The sequence below is a fragment of the Hyperolius riggenbachi genome, chromosome 4 (genome assembly GCF_040937935.1).
Source record: "Hyperolius riggenbachi isolate aHypRig1 chromosome 4, aHypRig1.pri, whole genome shotgun sequence".
Taxonomy (NCBI): Eukaryota; Metazoa; Chordata; class Amphibia; order Anura; family Hyperoliidae; genus Hyperolius; species Hyperolius riggenbachi.
Genome location: NC_090649.1, coordinates 260,756,786 through 260,770,030, shown reverse-complemented (window position 1 = coordinate 260,770,030; position 13,245 = coordinate 260,756,786). Strand labels below are relative to the sequence as shown.

General features: G+C 41.5%; 1 protein-coding gene across 2 annotated transcripts in view; it reads left to right on the top strand.

The window, feature by feature from the left end:
• The window catches only part of MMS22L (MMS22 like, DNA repair protein), a 129,726-nt gene that overhangs the window by 41,997 nt on the left and 74,484 nt on the right, over positions 1-13,245 (top strand). The gene's annotated exons all lie outside the window — the stretch shown is intronic.

Sequence of the window (13,245 nt, the reverse complement as noted above, 5' to 3'; positions counted from 1 at the left end):
ACTCGCCAACTTCTGAACTGGCCAGTAGAGCTCCATGCTCACTGTGGTCACATGCGTGAGCTTTAAGCTCTAGTGGCCAGTTTAGAAGCTGACTGGGAGTGGTGGGGACCAGAGCTGGATCGATCAAAGATGTGCTGCAACATGCATACTGCATTCACCAACTTGCTCTATTGTGTGCTCCGCAAGGGGGGCTGAGGTGCCACATTGGGGGTTGACTAATTGTTGAGTCACACTTTTAGCCTAAAAATTAGGCCTAAAGCTAAGTGTGTGTATAGGTATAAATGGGGGGGGGGGGGGGGGGCACTTTTAGGCATGGGGTAGCTTATGCACAGGGATATATGGTACCTAGATTTTCATTGGCCTAAACCAGCCTTTCTCAACCTTTTTACCCTGGAGGAACCCTGCAAATAACTTTTGGATCTCAAGGAACCCCTGCAAACAGTTTTTTAATCTCGAGGAACCCCTGCATTTATTTTTTCAGGAGGCATGGTCTTTAACAGTGGGTGAGGCTGTTAATTTCACTAACTCCTATTACACTGCCACTCATTATACTGTGTTCATTATTATTCTGACTCCCAATTTAGTGCTTCTTTTTACAGTACCCCTATTATAATGTGCTCTATTATATTTCCCAATGATGGAGGAAAATGCTAAGGAACCCCTACAGAGTCCTCAAGGAACCCTGGGGTTCCAGGGAACCCTGGTTGAGAAAGCCTGGCCTAAACAATTGTTTAGGATGGCCTTGGGTGATACTCCAGCATGAGTAGTGGTGTCGTCCATGTCAACAGCCTCCTCTTTCGTGATGTGCAGATTAATGCTTTGCAGACCACTGCTATAGTTCATGCTGCAGCTTGAAGGAGGTCGCCTTCTGCACATTTTATGACAAAGAAAACCTCTGTTTATTTTTAGTCTTGGGGATCAATACTGTGATTGTTTTCTGAAATCTCTTAAATGGATGGTCAAGAAGATGCAAATACAGGCAGTCCTTGGTTTACGAACGCCCGACAAAAGAACGACCCACCGATATGAACGGCCCGATCCGTCGCGATGGCGTCATTTCTGGCTGGGGGAAGTTTGAAGAAATGGCTTCAAAGTTCCCCCGAGTGGCCGTGCATGTCCCTGCAGCCGCACAAGCAGTGTTGGACTCACCTCTGAATCGAGTCCAACGCTGTCTGTCCTCCGCTTCCTGATCCAATAGCCACGTACAGCCACCGCTAGATGCAGCATCCACTTGCTTCCTGTATGTCATGTGACATACAGGTTCCTGTATGTCATGTGACATACAGGTTCCTGTATGTCATGTGACATACAGGTTCCTGTATGTCACGTGACATACAGGAAGCGGTGCGATGCTGCATCTAGCGGTGCTGTACCCAGCTATTGGGAGGAGGAGAGCGGAGGACAGACAGGGTAGGGGAGGCAGAGAGCGAGGGGAATACACGGGCACAGGGGTGAAAATAGAGGTAGAGATTGGACAGACTTAGGCACAGGGGGTGCAAAAAGAAAACGGAGACAGTGCGTGGGTGACAGAGGCACAGAGGGTACAAAAACCCACAGGGCGTACAAAGGGGTACAAACAGAGGCACAGAAGAGGTAAAAACAGAGGTGGGGACATAGAGGGGCACAGAGGGGGACAGATGAGCACAGAGAGATAACAAAGGCACTGAAGGGGATAAACAGGCACAGAGGGAGACACTGGAGACAAAGGGGGGGGGGGGGGGGGCACATAGGAGGCAAAGGGGACAGAAATAGCACAGCGTTCCGACTTAAAGGGAACCTTAACTGAGAGTGATATGGATGTTTCCTGTTAAACAATACCAGTTGCCTGGCAGTCCAGCTGATCTCTGTGACTGCAATAGTGGCTGAATCACACCCTGAAACAAGCATGCAGCTAATCCAGTCTGACTTCAGTCAGAGCACCTGATCTGCATGCTTGTTCAGGGGCTGTGGCTGAAAGTATTAGAGACACAGGATCAGCAGGAGAGTCAGGCAACTGGTATTATTTTAAAAGGAAAAATCCATATCCTTCTCACTTTAGGTTCCCTTTAAGAATGGATTCAGGTTGAGAACGAACCTACAGTCCCTATCTCGTTCGTTAACCGAGGACTACTTGTAATTGAAATAATTTGCAAAGTTGAAGATTTTATACGCAGATTGGAAATGGGCCAGTTGAATAAAGTCAAGATCAGATTTAAACGGTCCGTTTTTAAGTTTCATATGTTTTCATAATTCTGCATGATAAAAGATGTCATTTTCTCTTCATTTGTGTTAAAAGCCAACTGATTTTTGATTGTGTACACATGATGATCATTTCTGCATCTCATTGGCCATCCCCTGAGTAGGGATGGTCAATGGGGTGCAAAAAATTCAAAATGGATGCAGAATTATGCAAATGTGCAAATGTATGCAGCTTTGAAATGCAAGCTGCATATATTTGCATTTAACATTTGCATTTAACATTTGCATATTTTTACATCAACTTGGAATTATTTGCACCTCATTGACGATCCCTACTGCTGATTTAAGGTCTGTAACACTTGCTCCAAGGAAAGCTTTTAGGGGGGCTCACACTTACGATTCTCTGCAAGCGTTTTGCTAAGCATTGTAACTTGAGCGTTTTTTTTATACAGTATGCAGTGGTTTCAATGTAATTGGCACACGTTATGCGGGGAAGTAGTGCAGGTTGCATCTTTCTGTTTACACAATGCGGAATCGCATATGCCTCCGTAAAACCATAGACTTTAATTATATGCGTTTCCGCATGTGGTTTTTGTATATAGCAAAATGCTGCAGATTTCCTCCAATGTGACCCCTGCCATACACTGAAAGTATAGCTGTTAATGGAGCTGCAGCAGCTAGCTGGTCAATGAAATGTTCTAACTTGCATGTCAATTTAATGCAAATTGCATGCAGTTTGGAATTGGGTCCGTCAAATGCACTTCCTGCTGGTTTGGATTTGTCCAGTTCCAACCTTCATACAGTTTGCAATAAATAAGCATGCACATCAAGCAGCATCTCGGTTTTCTTATCTGCATATATTAATTCTAGGCTGTGGGTTAGACAGCACCTTCAGTATGTTTTATTCCAAAACTGCCACAGTGCTTCTCTGCAGCCATTCCTGGGGGGGGGGGGGAGCCGTGCATAATACGTGTAATTCGTAATTCTGGCTCATTTTCTTTATTGCCTTTGAAGAGTTTCACTCCCCTACTGTGTCACTGAAGTGAAGGTGATCTCTAATAGACATGAAAAGCAAAAAAAACGCGACACAGGCTGCAGCTCTTTCCATCTCTCCAAATGTTAGAAAAAAAAGTTTGGCTGAAGGTGTATTGTTGAAAGAAGAATGTAACAGTTAATAATTACTGCAACATAGAAAAGGACAAATCTGCCTCTCCGATATTTTGTAATACGTATTTGAATTGCTATATTTTTTTAAATGTGTGTTTTGTAGGTTGAAAGTACGGCACTTAAAGCGGAACTGTAACTAAGGTGTGGGTGTTAATTCCAATCAGTAGCCAATATCGCCTTTCTCATGAGAAATCTTTTCCTTTTCTCAAACAGCTCATCAGGGGGCTCTTTATGGCTGATATTGTGGTGAAACCCCTCCCACAGTGTAATGTTAGCACCTAGGTACTGACATCACACTGCTGGAGCCTTGATGCATTGTGGGAAAGAACAGCTGTTTCCAATTGCCAAAAAAGCAACATCTCCTTCCACAGACATCACCGGCCAGCAGTAATGATGTCTCATGTGATAAATTTCAGAAAGTAAATTGGGGAGAGGAAAGATTTTACAATGGGCAAACACTGACAATATAATTTATAAATAATTATTTGTAAAAAAATAATTATTGTAAAAATTAAGCACTTCTTTTCATGATGTCATTTTCACTGCAGTTCCTCTTTAACGTGCAAATTTGAGTGGAATTTCTAATTTATAGGGAATGTTCGAGCTGCATAAAAAAAGGACATCTACTTACCCGGGGCTTCCTCCAGCCCCTAGCAGCTGCTATGTACCCTGCCGCAGCGCCGCTCTCAGCAGCTGGCTCCCAGACGGTGCAGAGGCCGACCTCGCCAGGTTGCCCCCTACTGCGTCCCCACCATGTGCGAGGTATTGACAGCGGTGCTTATACACGAGCAGTAGAGGTTGGCTTCTGCATCGGGAGGGGGGGGGGGGGTCGGCCGGGAGCGAGCGGATCGGCGGTGAGGGACATAGCGGCTGCTAGGGGCTGGAGGAAGCCCCAGGTAAGTAGATGTCCTTTTTTTTTTTTTTTTTTTTTTTTTATATGCAGCTTGGATATTCCCTATAAAACAAAAAATTGCTGCCTGAGAGCCGGTAGTGCTCCTGTACATCAGCCATGCACTTGCTAGCAGTCGGTGCGGGAGGTGAAGAGGTGGGCCCTCATGGTGTTGCATCTGAGTGCAGCCATGCTCAGACGAAACATGTTTTGTTTTTTTTCCCGCTGGGTGAAGTACTGACACGTGGTGTTACAAATGCTGCCATTCAGCGGCATTTTAATTGCACCCAAATGGCGCTCCTGGAGGCTGAACTGCCTGACGAGTGCACAGCTCCGCTTTCCATGTGAAAGAGCCCTAACACTAAAGGCTTGAGTCCTATGTTTGCTACATGGTTTGGAGAGAGGGGAGTGTGCAGTGTTCTCTTGCTGAGTCGGTGTGAAGTGCTGCTTACAGTCATTGATTTTTCTTGCAACTTTACCAGCAAATGTGTTATGTAGGATAAACCGAGTGAATTGATATGAATCATTAACTCTCAATCAAACAATTAATAGTACAAATAATTACACCGAAAATGGTATATTTTTGTATCCGGCAAAGAATTTAAACAAAGCGCAGTTGCTAGCAGTTCAGCAGAGAATCACCACCGATGTTACCAATGTGAAGACTACCATGAAACTGAGACTGTTGTGTTAGTTTGCCAATGCAATATGGACAGTGGTATCTCAACATAAGGTCGCCCCTTCATTTTCACAACCAAGAATCTGTTCTGTTTTGTAAACTGCGGTGTTGGTCAGAAAGCTGCTTCGCTTATATTTAGAATTCTAAAAAGGAGATCCTCCTAGCAGCAAATGCAAATCTCTGGATTAATGAGCGTCGGGTCATAGGGTAATCACAGCATCTCTCTTCTGTGTCTACCACTTTGACACCATTGTCTTCGTTTTCCCTAATTCGTCATGGACCTCATGGAAGCTGCACCTTTTCCATTAAAATGTTTGTGCAGCAGGAAGTGTTTGATGTATTCTTGGAGAGATGCTTGTTTCAAGGTGAAAAAAGCATCTTGTATCATAAAGTGAATGAATCCCGTTTGGAGATAACATTGTGTTTCTGTATTGGTAACACTTCCAAGTAACCGATGGATATATATTTTAATTTATTTCCTGTACTTTACATATTCATGTAAGCTTTTTTTTTTCCCTCTCAAGTTTAACCTATGATATCCCGCTTATAAGTGACAAGGTTCTAATTTCTTTGGTATTTTCCTGTGTTTTCAGTGTGTCAGATACAAGGCTTATTTAAAATGAAAAGAAAGCTGGAGCAATTTTCTTTATTCCATTTCTGTCTCCTAAGGCCTATTTCCCCTGGTGAGCACATAGCAGTAGGGGGTTTAAGGGAATTCAGCTTTCTGCAAATTAATGTCTCACATCATGAAAATTCAGGAGCATTTTTTTTGTATCTTGAAAAGTAATGCAGAGAATGTGAGTATTATTTCTTGCCAGCGGGTAGAAGATGAATGATTTTGTCACAGTTTTACTGCTTGATGAGCAGTGTCCTGAGGGTCAGGCTTAACTCTGTGTCACTATGCTGCTCATTACTCTTGAGCTAAATAAGGGCTGATTGGATCTAAATTGCCTAGCACATGGGCCACAGATGAGCTCAGTGAGCAGGGGATGACCTGCTATTCAGGTGGGGAGTCACCCTGGTGTGCAAATGCTGCATTAGAGCACCGTGGGAGAATGAGAGGCTGCCAGCAAAAGAAATCGAAATGTAAAAACTCTTTGAAGCCGAGATGGAAGAATTTTGAAGTGTAGGAAGTGACAGGTTGATGGTACTTATCAGCTTTGGCTGGATTAGAGAACAGTGTCATCTTGCTTTTATAATGACAGTAGTCTAAAGCTGGCTGCTAACTACTCGCTAGTGCAGAGCAGCCGTTGACACAGCCTCATCTGCTTCTGCCTGGCTCGTTTGATAGAGAGGTGCTTGAGGATGTTTAAGTCCTTCTTAATAACACGCCGCTGTGCAATGAAAGCAATTAGCCCTGTAACATAGCCTCTGTAACATTGCAGATGTGCTGTATTTTTATTTTCATTTTTTTTATTAAAACTTCCAGCTTTGGTCCAGTCTTTAATAAAATGTGATATGTAAGATTTTGTTTATCTGCATTTTTGCACCGAATAGTCAGTATGCTTGCAAAACACACATAAATGTAATACTGACTGGGGGGCTTTTAAAATTTGCTTATTGCCGTAATGCCAGGTAGTAAATCCAACTGGAGCTTAGCACATGCAACTGTGGCTGCAGGTTTCAGACTAGTACATCACTCTGCGAGTTTAGTAAGGAGAGTAGCTGTTTTTTGGTGTTTTTTTTTGTTTTTTTTTTATATAAATGTGTGTTTACGAATCCTTGCCTGGTCTTTTTGTATCTGTAGAATGAAGATGCTGCCTAACTACATTTCAACTTTTGGAAAAGAACAAACCTTTTAATATCTACAATTAATTGTAATAGGAAGCAAAGTCTGCAATGCAGAGTACTGTATATCCATTATTGATCATGTGACAGTCTTTAAACCACAGAAGAGTAAGGAAAGTGTAGCATTCTACTGCTTGCAATCAGTGGAGCCGTTACACAGAATCATGCAACTTCTGTTTGGCTTTATCTTAGTCACTATCACTAAGTGAGACGACTGCCCTGGAATAAGTATATGGAATGTAAATTATACAATAAGAACAACCATAAGAAGTATATATCAAAGTAGAAATGGTACTGCAACTTTCCAGTTTTTAATGCACTAGGTGCTAAGAACACAATCCCTTTATTAGTGAGGCACAGCAGTGTCTTCTATTTTATTTACACCCACTTGTCTTGTCTCTTGATGCACTGACTGTCATGTTGAGGGTTGTGCTAATCAGTTGCCTAACTAGAACATTGCTGAGGTGCAAATCCATTATACATGGAAAATAAAGTGAAGCCTTTCTTAACTGATATTCATGAAGTGCTGATAATCGTAGAGAACATGGAGCTCAGATGAGAATAGAAGGCCTTACCTTAAAAAAATAAAATCCATATATGCTCACTGCAAACCATAGGCTTTCTTAACACTCCCTTGCATTGTGGCACAGTGGACAATATAATCATGTCACGTGATGCAATTCTATTTCAGTGAGGGCTTTCACACTGTTACTGGTGCTTGTGCAGTGCAAGGACTTCTCAGCTTTACAACACCTTTGAAGGGGGTGGTGGTTTCGCACTATAAACACATTTTATATAGCGCAAAAAGGAGCCTAAGGCATCTAGACTATAGCTAGAAGTAATGGCCTGCTGTTACACTGTTATATAAGGCAGAGATGGATGTTTCAAGAAAATGCTGTAACTGGAATGGTATTCCTTCAGCAAATGTGTGAGTGTAATGCAGTTGTTGAACAGAGCAGGTGTTTGGTAACTATGCGGTTATTGCCAGAAGACCTGTTTAATCTTCAGTAATCAGGGTTAATTGAGGCCAGAGGCAGCACCGTCACAAGCTACACTAAAGGCTTGCAAAGTATAAATTCATTCAGAGCCTCAGGAAACTTCAACATATATGAGATGTTTAACATTTTGGTATATTCTTTTTAATTTAATTTTTATTCATTTTGAGAAAATCATTCATTTTAGCCAGTATCTATTTTGGTTACAGGAGAGATTGGTATATTTAAAGTACTCTTTTCATTAGGTTAAGGTAACCTAATGAAACAAAGCTGCAAAAAATCGCTTTCCTTTTTATTTCAATTAAGTGTTTTTCTTTTTGAAAATTGAGATTTTAAGCCTAGAAGCCATGAGAAATATTGACATACTTCTGTAAATACAGATTTATGCTCATAGCTAAGTAGGGCTTAATCCGATCTTGCTCTTTTTGGGACATTTTCTGCTCCACATATTTGTGAAGGTGTCTCTGACTTATGGATTTGTAACACACTTTGGGCCAATTTAAACCTGTTCCGTTTGTGTTGCTCATCTATGTCATTAAGGGGTTGCCTTCTTTACTAAATTATACAATTGTACCTGTAAATCCCAGTAGGTCTGTAGTTTCTGAAATGCTTAGACCAGTCCTGCTAACAACCAACCCAACAATTGTGCATTGTTCAATTGCTTAAATCTGCTTTATTCCTCATTCTGATGCTGTGTTTGAACCAGGGCTGTAGAGTTGGAGTCTGAGTCGGATCAATTTTGGGCACCCGGAGTCTGAGTCGTTGATTTCATAAACTGAGGAGTCGGAGTTGGAGTCGGAAGATTTTTGTACCTGCCTTCACCACATACAGATGCGGAAATGCATTGAGTTTCTGCCATATAATTGGTTGATTAGTTTTGTTAAACAATTGAGCAGGTGTAAAAACAGTGGCTAGTGTATAATCACTTGTGATTATTTTGGATGAATAATATGTGCACCTGATGTTTGTAGCCTCTTTGTGGCATTCCAATGAGGTATATCTGTCACAGACAACCTCCATTGTAGTTCTCGCTGCAATTTATGGTGGGATGTCTTCTGCTTATTTTTTTTCTAAATGCCCCTACCTTCTTTCATGGCTTTCTCAGTAAATCATTTTATCTGGATTGTGTGTCTTTTAAACATGCAAGACAAAAGCCGTACATTACAATGACTGTATAATGTTTCAAAACCTTTTTTCCTAAACAACATAATTATGTCCCTGGAAGCTTCCTTGTGCCTGTCTTTGACTATTGAGCACATTGTTCCTGGAAATTGTGAGTCTCAGCTGTTCCCCTCATATGATTTCACCTGTTTTACCATGCACACAGAAGCACACTGCAATATTTCAGCCTTATCTCCTGCAGTCTGAGATGAAATGGCAGCCTGGGGAATATTTTTAGAGCTTATTGCTGCATATTTATAATCTTTTCTTTATCTTCATAAAAGTTAGGCTAATATATTGGAGTTGAAGAAATACTTTGACTCTAGTTCCACATTAATCAGAGGTAGTGTTGAAAATCCCTGCCTTATTTGTTCAAGTTATGCAGAGACTTGGTACAGTATGTAAAGACCCATTGAATAGAACATTAAAGGGACACTTAAGTAAAAAAAAAAAAAGAGTTTTACTCACCTGGTGCTTCCAATAGCCCCCTGCAGCTGTCCGTTGCCCTCGCCGTCTCCCTCCGATCCTCCTGGCCCCGCCGGAAGCCACTTCCTGTTTCGGTGATAGGAGCTGACAGGCTGGGGACACGAGTGATTCTTCGCGTTCCTGGCCACAATAGCGCCATCTATGCTGCTATAGCATATATCATACACCATATAGCAGCATAGAGGGTGCTAATGTGTCTGGGAACGCGAAGAATCACTCGCGTCCCCAGCCTGTCAGCTCCTGTCACCGAAACAGGAAGTGGCTGCCGGCGGGGCCAGGAGGATCGGAGGGAGACGACGAGGGCACCGGAGAGCTGCAGGGGCTATTGGAAGCCCTAGGTGAGTAAAACTCATTTTTTTTGTTTGACTTAAGTTAGGGTGACCATATTTTGATTTCCAAAAAAGAGGACGATCACAACAGCATGTGGGCGTGGTCATGGGTGGGGCCAAATATACAAGACCTTAGCAGTGTGCTGTCCAACTTCGCGGGCATGGAGGGCCGTTTTTTTTTCCCAGACCACATGGTGGTGAAGGGCCGGCCGCCCGACCGACCACAAAATGCAATCAGATTCGCAGAAGATTTCCCCACAAAATGCAATAAAATCACACAGGCAGGTGACAAATGACAATCATGGTGAGAACTCCAGAGAAGACTTTAAAAACCATGCTAGTTAAGCACAATGATTTAGTGTTCTGGCTGAACTGGATGGCTGTATGTCTTCTGTTCAACCTAAAACTGTAACTGCTGAGAAAAGACAAGTTAAACATGCTGTACTGAACGTTTTGCCATTCATTTGCCCATACTGAAAGCTGGATATCTCAGTGATTTAACTGAACACTTTGGGGTTAATTCAAGCTAACAAAGGCGTTTATGATGAAGTGCAGGAATACAGGAGGCTCTGCCAGTCTCTCACACAAGTCAGAAAGCAGCCCTCCTGGAGTCTAGGGACTGTCAAAAACTTTTCAACTTTTTTAACCCCTTATCCACACATGCAGTCATTATAACAATGGGGAGAAACTAGACAGATATTTGCCCAGGGACCCTCCAGGCAAGCTCTGCATCATGCTGTGTATATTTACAAGCTTGCCTGCCCTCTAATTGCACTTTTATCAGCTAGCCTTGTGTTTCACATTACCTTACCACAACAAACCTGAATACACCAGACCTGCCCTAAATCACTGAATGAAAGGCTGCCTGGGGGGAGATTGCCCCCCTTCTCCCCTGGCCAGTCTGTGCCTGACTCACACACTGAACAAAGCAGCTCGGCTCCCTCTGTGTTCAGTCACCCGGACATGTAAAAAATCCGGGAGGACGGCCCGGACAGGTCATAAAAAGTGAACCTGTCCGGGCAAAAGAGGACGCCTGGTCAGCCTAACTTAAGTGTCCCTTTAAGCTTTGACAAAATAAGGTAAATGGTTACATTGGATCAAAGGTCACATTGACCATTAATACACAGGGAATCACAGAAACTGCATTGCAACTGATCACTATTATTTTTTTTCTAATTGTAATTTCATTGAACACAAATGACAAACAAGCATAAAGTTGTAGCTTATAAATGCAAGAAAAAGCCATAACTTTAATTTTCCAAGGTACCATAGGAGAAACATTCATAGAGATGTGTTTGGCTTTCTTCAATGTTTTATCCAAGCAACAAACAAACCTGCAATAAATAACAGGTAGCATCGCAGTTGACCAAATAAAATAACTACAATAGCATGTCCATAGTGATTCTGAATCTATTAGCATAGTAAGTCAGCCAACAAACGTACATAGTATCAGGGTGAGATATAGAGATATATACATGGTTAATCCTCAAAGTCTAGTCTGCTAAGGGACCCAGCTAAGCATTTAGTTTAACACCGCATTGTTTACTTAAAAGTTTATGTATTAGGAGTGTAGCAAGGCTATGTGTATCAGTTACCGTAGCAAGACTACCAGATTTTTTTGAGAGCGAAGAGGAGTGCTTCCATAGCTTCAGAATGCCTGTCTTAGCAACTAAAATAAGATGTTCTTAAGAACAGTCCAATGAATCATTTGAGGTGTCTGAGCAATGGGAAAAAGTGCTACCACTGTGTTCATGAGTCTTTGACAGGTGGAAGTAGTAATGGAGCACGTCTTTCCGAACGTCTTCCAAAATTGCTATATTTTAGCACATAGCCCTAGAAGGTGAAAGAGGTCCAGAGATGTGTCCCCTCATTTTGGACAGTAGGTTATATATTTAGACTTTTGATGTTAAAGGCCTAATTACACATTATTTTAAGTTGAATTTCTCCCTACTGTTCACCAATCACTACACGTCTTACCTCGTTCCATCTCTTCTCCAAATAAATTGCCAATTCTGGACTTGTACTTGCTAAAGCTTGTGCCCAGTAGTTCAGATATTTTAGTGGTTGAGCATCCGTCTTGAAGGTACAAAGATTCAAATATACTGTGAATCGGAAATGGATTTTTGTTGTGTAAGGTTTCCTAAAAGAAGTAATAACGCCTAATTTACAGATACACAAATGTATGGGTACCTGGGAGTTTAAATTGAGCTTTAAGTGAATTAAGATCAACTAATAGGCCGCTGGTACTCTGACACTTTGACAATATGGTGACACCCTTGTCCATCCAAAATGTAACCATGCCCATCTATCTACCTCCTGGGAAATCAGGAGAAGACCATAAAGGCAGGCATGAAAGGAGAAAGGTGACCTGGGTGAGACCGAAACCTGTAAAGCTCCTTGACTTCAATACATGTAGCTTGTAATAAAATGATCCTTTTAATATGGACTGGGAGTTAAAGAGGAACTCCAGTGAAAATAATGTAATAAAAAAACTGCTTCATTTTTACAATAATTATGTATACATGATTTAGTCAGTGTTTGCTCATTGTAAAATCTTTCCTCTCCCAGATTCACATTCTGACATGTATTACATGGTGACATTGTTACTGTGGGCAGATTATGTAGCTGGTCTGGCTTTAACAGACAGCTGTAAGCAGCTATTTCCTGTCTGAACATTGTTACATTGTGGCAGTTTGCCCAGAGTACCGTACGGTACCAGAGCCTCTTGTGGGAGGGGTTTCAGCACAAAATCAGTCATACAGCGCCCCCTGATGGTCTGTTTGTGAAAATCATTATTTTTCTCATGTAAAAGTGGGTATCAGCTACTGATTGGGATAAAGTTCAATTCTTGGTCGGAGTTTCTCTTTAATGTCAGTTTTAGAGATGACGTATACTCTCTTGCTATAATAATAATAAAAATAAGCTTGGTAGTTGAGTGAAATGGACTGGTTATAGATCTGTTGACATTTGCTGCCGGTTTGGCCACAAAGATTCCGTTTGTTCAAGTAATGATATGTTTTCTTTGCATAGTTTGCATTTAATTGAGACAAATGCATAGTCAATCTAAGTACTTACATTTTACATAACTTATTTATTAATTTTTGTGTAAATTCAAGAACTATAAGATGCCTTTATGTGAACGTTTACTATGATGTTCAGCGTGTAGGTTTTTTTTTAATGTATTATAAAGCAGAACTGGATGCATATCAGTACACAGGTAGCCAACCCAACCAGGAAAAACAAAATAAAGCTGTTGCCAAATGTATGGCTGTTTTTGGATGCAGTTGGATGTACATCATAATTAGCTGTTTAAATGTACCTACTGGCTATTAATTTGGGCTGAAAGCTTCACGATTCAGCTTCATTTCGTTCAAAGCTGGTAAAATGTTTTTGGACAAATTCCAGAGGAAGTGAATGAAAAATAACAGAATTTCAATAAAATAGTTTCCGAATGTCTTTATATGTTAAACAGTGCTTCTGGCTAACAGCAATGCCCTTCAGCTACACAGGATTTTGGAGGGTTAGAGGGTGCTCATTTGCACATAAATAGCCATTAACAGATGAATTCCCAGA